Below are 7,500 nucleotides of genomic sequence, written 5' to 3'. Positions count from 1 at the left end.
ACACTTAGAATATTTTTGAAGCAGTACAAATCAGTAACCAGCGACACTTAGAATATTTTTGGAGCATTACAAATCAGTAACCAGCGACACTTAGAATATTTTTGGAGCAGTACAAATCAGTAACCACTGACACTTAGAATATTTTTGAGTCAGTACAAATCAGTAACCAGCGACACTTAGAATATTTTTCAGTCAGTACAAATCAGTAACCAGCGACACTTAGAATATTTTTGAGTCAGTACAAATCAGTAACCAGTGACACTTAGAATATTTTTGGAGCAGTACAAATCAGTAACCAGCGACACTTAGAATATTTTTGAAGCAGTACAAATCAGTAACCAAGTGCATTTTTGAATTGGTTACTGATTTCTCCGTTGAAGTTGGGGCTGCGGTTGGCTTCAGTTAGTGGTGGGGGCTTAATTTTCGCCGAGGGGAGCGTGTCCCGGTAGTGTCTCCGAGGAAGTGGTACCTATTGAAGGGGGTGTTTCTGAATTTGGGCCCTTTTTGAGTGGCATTGCCGGATGGGTTTTGTGTTGAAGGCTTCCAAATCGGGTAGCTCTGCCGGATTTGACCCGGCGGTTCTACCGACTGTCACGCCTTCGAGGGGGGACTGTTGTCTAAGTTCAGGCCGGATTTGGTGAATTTCCTAAGTCGGGAAGTGGTCCCAACGGGTTTGGGAGTGAACCTAACTGCTCATACCAACTTTGAGGCTTTGGGGCCGGGTAGCACAGTCGGATTTGACCCGGCGGTTCTGCCGAATGCCTGGCCTTCGAGGGGGGCCTGACCTCTGAGTTCAGGCCGAATTTGGTGATTTTCCTAAGTCGGGAAGTGGTCCAAACGGGGATGGGAGTGAACCTGACAGCTCATACCGACTTTGGGGCTTCCAAGCCGGGTAGCTCAACCGGATTTGATCCAGCGGTTCTAGCGACTGCCACGGCTTCGAGGGGGGACTGTTGTCTAAGTTCAGGCCGAATTTGGTGAATTTCCCGAGTCGGGAAGTGGTCCAAACGGGGATGGGAGTGAACCTGACAGCTCTTACCGACATTGAGGCTTCGGGGCCGGGTAGCTCAGTCGGATTTGACCGGCGATTCTGCCGACTTCCACGCCTTCGAGCGGGGACTCTCCTCTAAGTTCAGGCCGAATTTGGTGAATTTCCTAAGTCGGGAAGTGGTCCAAACGGGGATGGGAGTGAACCTAACTGCTCATACCAACTTTGAGGCTTTGGGGCCGGGTAGCACAGTCGGATTTGACCCGGCGGTTCTGCCGAATGCCTGGCCTTCGAGGGGGGCCTGCCCTCTGAGTTCAGGCCGAATTTGGTGATTTTCCTAAGTCGGGAAGTGGTCCAAACGGGGATGGGAGTGAACCTGACAGCTCATACCGACTTTGGGGCTTCCAAGCCGGGTAGCTCAACCGGATTTGATCCAGCGGTTCTAGCGACTGCCACGGCTTCGAGGGGGGACTGTTGTCTAAGTTCAGGCCGAATTTGGTGAATTTCCCGAGTCGGGAAGTGGTCCAAACGGGGATGGGAGTGAACCTGACAGCTCTTACCGACATTGAGGCTTCGGGGCCGGGTAGCTCAGTCGGATTTGACCCGGCGATTCTGCCGACTTCCACGCCTTCGAGCGGGGACTCTCCTCTAAGTTCAGGCCGAATTTGGTGAATTTCCTAAGTCGGGAAGTGGTCCAAACGGGGATGGGAGTGAACCTAACTGCTCATACCAACTTTGAGGCTTTGGGGCCGGGTAGCACAGTCGGATTTGACCCGGCGGTTCTGCCGAATGCCTGGCCTTCGAGGGGGGCCTGCCCTCTGAGTTCAGGCCGAATTTGGTGATTTTCCTAAGTCGGGAAGTGGTCCAAACGGGGATGGGAGTGAACCTGACAGCTCATACCGACTTTGGGGCTTCCAAGCCGGGTAGCTCAACCGGATTTGATCCGGCGGTTCTAGCGACTGCCACGGCTTCGAGGGGGGACTGTTGTCTAAGTTCAGGCCGAATTTGGTGAATTTCCCGAGTCGGGAAGTGGTCCAAACGGGGATGGGAGTGAACCTGACAGCTCTTACCGACATTGAGGCTTCGGGGCCGGGTAGCTCAGTCGGATTTGACCCGGCGATTCTGCCGACTTCCACGCCTTCGAGCGGGGACTCTCCTCTAAGTTCAGGCCGAATTTGGTGAATTTCCTAAGTCGGGAAGTGGTCCAAACGGGGATGGGAGTGAACCTGACAGCTCTTACCGACTTTGGGGCTTCCAAGCCGGGTAGCTCACCCGGATTTGATCCGGCGGTTCTAGCGACTGTCACGCCTTCGAGGGGGGACTGTTGTATAAGTTCAGGCCGAATTTGGTGAATTTCCCGAGTCGGGAAGTGGTCCAAACGGGGATGGGAGTGAACCTGACAGCTCTTACCGACTTTGGGGCTTCCAAGCCGGGTAGCTCAACCGGATTTGATCCGGCGGTTCTGCCGACTGTCACGCCTTCGAGGGGGGACTGTTGTATAAGTTCAGGCCGAATTTGGTGAATTTCCCGAGTCGGGAAGTGGTCCAAACGGGGATGGGAGTGAACCTGACAGCTCTTACCGACTTTGAGGCTTCGGGGCCGGGTAGCTCAGCCGGATTTGATCCGGCGGTTCTGCCGACTGTCACGCCTTCGAGGGGGGACTGTCCTCTGAGTTCAGGCCGAATTTGGTGAATTTCCCGAGTCGGGAAGTGGTCCAAACGGGGATGGGAGTGAACCTGACAGCTCATACCGACTTTGAGGCTTCCAAGCCGGGTAGCTCAGCCGGATTTGACCCGGCGATTCTGCCGACTTCCACGCCTTCGAGGGGGGACTGCCCTCTGAGTTCAGGCCGAATTTGGTGCATTTCCCGAGTCGGGAAGTGGTCTCTGTCACAACGGGGGCAAGTGTCTGAAGAGGTAAAGTGAGTAACCAGCACAGCTTAGGGAAGGGTTCCAAAGTTCTCAACAATGTGAATTCGGTTACCAGGAAAGCTTAGGAAAGCTGCCTGACTGTCCCAAACGAATGAACTGCAAAACTTAGGGAACATGCCCGAAGATGCTTAAAAGTGTGAAATCAGTAAGCAGGAAAGCATAGGAAAGTGCCTGAAAGTGCTAAATGAGTAACATGAAAAACGTAGAAAAATGCCCGAAAATGTTTAAAAGTGTGAACTCAGTAACCAGCAAAACTTAGTAAAACGTTGGAAAAGCAGAAATGAGTAACCAGAAAAACTTAGAAAAATGTTTGAAAATGAGAAATGAGTAACCAGAAAAACTTAGAAAAATGTTTGAAAATGAGAAATGAGTAACCAAGAAAACTTAGAAAAATGCCCAAAAAGAAGAAATCAGTAACCAGAAAAACTTAGAAAAATGTTTGAAAATGAGAAATGAGTAACCAGAAAAACTTAGAAAAATGTTTGAAAATGAGAAATGAGTAACCAAGAAAACTTAGAAAAATGCCCAAAAAGAAGAAATCAGTAACCAGAAAAACTTAGAAAAATGTTTGAAAATGAGAAATGAGTAACCAAGAAAACTTAGAAAAATGTTTGAAAATGAGAAATGAGTAACCAAGAAAACTTAGAAAAATGCCCAAAAAGAAGAAATCAGTAACCAGAAAAACTTAGAAAAATGTTTGAAAATGAGAAATGAGTAACCAAGAAAACTTAGAAAAATGCCCAAAAAGAAGAAATCAGTAACCAGAAAAACTTAGAAAAATGTTTGAAAATGAGAAATGAGTAACCAGAAAAACTTAGAAAAATGTTTGAAAATGAGAAATGAGTAACCAAGAAAACTTAGAAAAATGCCCAAAAAGAAGAAATCAGTAACCAGAAAAACTTAGAAAAATGTTTGAAAATGAGAAATGAGTAACCAAGAAAACTTAGAAAAATGCCCGAAAAGAAGAAATCAGTAACCAGAAAAACTTAGAAAAATTTTCGGCCAAGTGTGAAAAATATTCTAAGTGTCAGCGGAGGAAAATGCCGAAGCATCGGGAAAGATTCAAAAACTCATGCCGAACATGAGTTCCGAAGTGCCGGAGGAACTGGGCGAATTGAGCCCGGCGGTTGGCCAGATGTCGTTTTGAGTCTGCAGCCCGAAAACTTTAACTTTGTCTGCCGCGGAAGTCTGGACCGGGAAAAATCCAAACGGTTTTGCCGGGTTCGAGTTCCAGAGCGAAGCAGTCGAATTTGAAATTCAGACCCATTCAGTGCCACTTGACATTGTGACACAGTGAGGTTGGCGGGGTACCCGGAGATTTCTGGGAACACGATTTTTAGAACAAAATGGCGGCGCGGGACCACTTTGAAAGGCATCCGAAAAACGGTTCCGCGGGCAGAGCACTTGAATGACAGGCCTGTGTGCATGCCCAAGAGCTCTCGGAAGTCTAATTTTTGACACTTTGTCAAATTTTCGACAGACTTACCCAACTCTTGCTGCCTGTTCTAAGAATCAGTCAGAGGCCTGTGCGGCGGTCTCTTGACACTTTGGAGGGCGGGCAAACCCCACGTTGACTCCGGCCGTCCCTCCAAAAGGCACTTGCTATTGGGGGAAAGGATTGCAAGTAGCCTGGTTCCCGTGGGAGCGGCCAGGAAGGGTGCAGGCTGGCCCTTGCCTGAGCATTCCCAAAACCCTCTTCCGCTGAGAGCAGACCTCGCACGCCGCACTACCGGCTCTGGGAGTGGTTGGCCGCTATTGTACATAGTCCGGTCCTTCCTCTGCCACCCGGCAAGTGCGATGGCTCTGCCGCCCTGCGGTGCTCGTCACCCAGGTTTGGGGAACACGATACTTAGAACATGTTGGCGGCTCGGGACCTGCAGGCGAAAGGGGCCCCGTGGTGCTGAGCACATCGACCTCGGGTCTCAGTGCAAGCCGGAGAGTTCGCGGAAGTCTTAAAAGATTTTGACATCTGCTCAATTCTTTGACAGGCTTGCCTGACTCTTTCCGTCCGTTCTAAGAATCAGTCGGAGGCCGGGGCGGGGACGGTCTCTTGACACACGGAGGGTTGGCTTCCCTCCTCAGGTGTTTGTGTCGAAAATGAAGGCGAGAGATGCAAGCGTCCTGGTTCCCCTGGGTGCTGCCAGCAAGGGTGCAGGCTGACCCTTGCCTGAGCACTCCCAAAAGCCTCTTAAGCTGAGAGCAGGCGCCGCACTACCGGCTCTGGGAGTCGTTGGCCGCTATTGTACATAGTCCGGTCCTTCCTCTGCCACCCGGCAAGTGCGATGGCTCTGCCTCCCTGCGGTGCTCGTCACCCAGGTTTGGGGAACACGATACTTAGAACATGTTGGCGGCTCGGGACCTGCAGGCGAAGGGGGCCCCGTGGTGCTGAGCACATCGACCTCGCGTCTCAGTGCAAGCCGGAGAGTTCGCGGAAGTCTTAACAGGCTTGCCTGACTCTTTCCGTCCGTTCTAAGAATCAGTCGGAGGCCGGGGCGGGGACGGTCTCTTGACACACGGAGGGTTGGCTTCCCTCCTCAGGCGTTTGTGTCGAAAATGAAGGCGAGAGATGCAAGCGTCCTGGTTCCCCTGGGTGCTGCCAGCAAGGGTGCAGGCTGACCCTTGCCTGAGCACTCCCAAAAGCCTCTTAGGCTGAGAGCAGGCGCCGCACTACCGGCTCTGGGAGTCGTTGGCCGCTATTGTACATAGTCCGGTCCTTCCTCTGCCACCCGGCAAGTGCGATGGCTCTGCCTCCCTGCGGTGCCCGTCACCCAGGTTTGGAGAACACGATACTTAGAACATGTTGGCGGCTCGGGACCTGCAGGCGAAAGGGGCCCCGTGGTGCTGAGCACATCGACCTCGCGTCTCAGTGCAAGCCGGAGAGTTCGCGGAAGTCTTAACAGGCTTGCCTGACTCTTTCCGTCCGTTCTAAGAATCAGTCGGAGGCCGGGGCGGGGACGGTCTCTTGACACACGGAGGGTTGGCTTCCCTCCTCAGGCGTTTGTGTCGAAAATGAAGGCGAGAGATGCAAGCGTCCTGGTTCCCCTGGGTGCTGCCAGCAAGGGTGCAGGCTGACCCTTGCCTGAGCACTCCCAGAAGCCTCTTAGGCTGAGAGCAGACGCCGCACTACCGGCTCTGGGAGTCGTTGGCCGCGATTGTACATAGTCCGGTCCTTCCTCTGCCACCCGGCAAGTGCGATGGCTCTGCCTCCCTGCGGTGCCCGTCACCCAGGTTTGGAGAACACGATACTAAGAACATGTTGGCGGCTCGGGACCTGCAGGCGAAAGGGGCCCCGTGGTGCTTAGCACATCGACCTCGCGTCTCAGTGCAAGCCGGAGAGTTCGCGGAAGTCTAAAGCTTTTGACATTCGCTCAAAGCTTTGACAGGCTTGCCCGACTCTTTCCGTCCGTTCTAAGAATCAGTCAGAGGCTGGTGGGGAGGTCTCTTGACGCAAGGGGAGGGGTGGCGTCCCTCCTCAGGCGTTTGTGTCGAAAATGAAGGCGAGAGATGCAAGCGTCCTGGTTCCCCTGGGTGCTGCCAGCAAGGGTGCAGGCTGACCCTTGCCTGAGCACTCCCAGAAGCCTCTTAGGCTGAGAGCAGACGCCGCACAACCGGCTCTGGGAGTCGTTGGCCGCTATTGTACATAGTCCGGTCCTTCCTCTGCCACCCGGCAAGTGCGATGGCTCTGCCTCCCTGCGGTGCCCGTCACCCAGGATTGGAGAACACGATACTAAGAACATGTTGGCGGCTCGGGACCTGCAGGCGAAAGGGGCCCCGTGGTGCTTAGCACATCGACCTCGCGTCTCAGTGCAAGCCGGAGAGTTCGCGGAAGTCTAAAGCTTTTGACATTCGCTCAAAGCTTTGACAGGCTTGCCCGACTCTTTCCGTCCGTTCTAAGAATCAGTCAGAGGCCGGTGGGGAGGTCTCTTGACGCAAAGGGGAGGGGTGGCGTCCCTCCTCAGGCGCTTGTGTCGAAAAATGAAGGCGAGAGACGCGAGCGGCCTGGTTGCTTTGGGTGCTGCCAGGAAGGATGTGGTCTGACCCTTGCCTGAGCACATCCAAAAGCATGTGATGTTGAGAGCAGACCTCGAGCCCCGCACAACCGGCTCTGGGAGTCGTTGGCCGCTATTGTACATAGTCCGGTCCTTCCTCTGCCACCCGGCAAGTGCGATGGCTCTGTCGCCCTGTGGTGCCCGTCACCCAGGTTTGGGGAACACGATACTAAGAACATGTTGGCGGCTCGGGACCTGCAGGCGAAAGGGGCCCCGTGGTGCTGAGCACATCGACCTCGGGTCTCAGTGCAAGCCAGAGAGTTCGCGGAAGTCTAAAGCTTTTGACATACGCTCAAATCTTTGACAGGCTTGCCCGACTCTTTCCGTCCGTTCTAAGAATCAGTCAGAGGCCGGTGGGGAGGTCTCTTGACGCAAGGGGAGGGGTGGCGTCCCTCCTCAGGCGCTTGTGTCGAAAAATGAAGGCGAGAGACACGAGCGGCCTGGTTGCTTTGGGTGCTGCCAGGAAGGATGTGGTCTGACCCTTGCCTGAGCACTCACAGAAGCATGTGACGTTGAGAGCAGACCTCGAGCC

The sequence above is a fragment of the Hemiscyllium ocellatum genome, assembly GCF_020745735.1.
Source record: "Hemiscyllium ocellatum isolate sHemOce1 chromosome 15 unlocalized genomic scaffold, sHemOce1.pat.X.cur. SUPER_15_unloc_10, whole genome shotgun sequence".
Lineage (NCBI taxonomy): Eukaryota > Metazoa > Chordata > Chondrichthyes > Orectolobiformes > Hemiscylliidae > Hemiscyllium > Hemiscyllium ocellatum.
The sequence above is the reverse complement of the archived record's forward strand: the minus strand, read 5'-3'. Positions refer to the sequence as shown.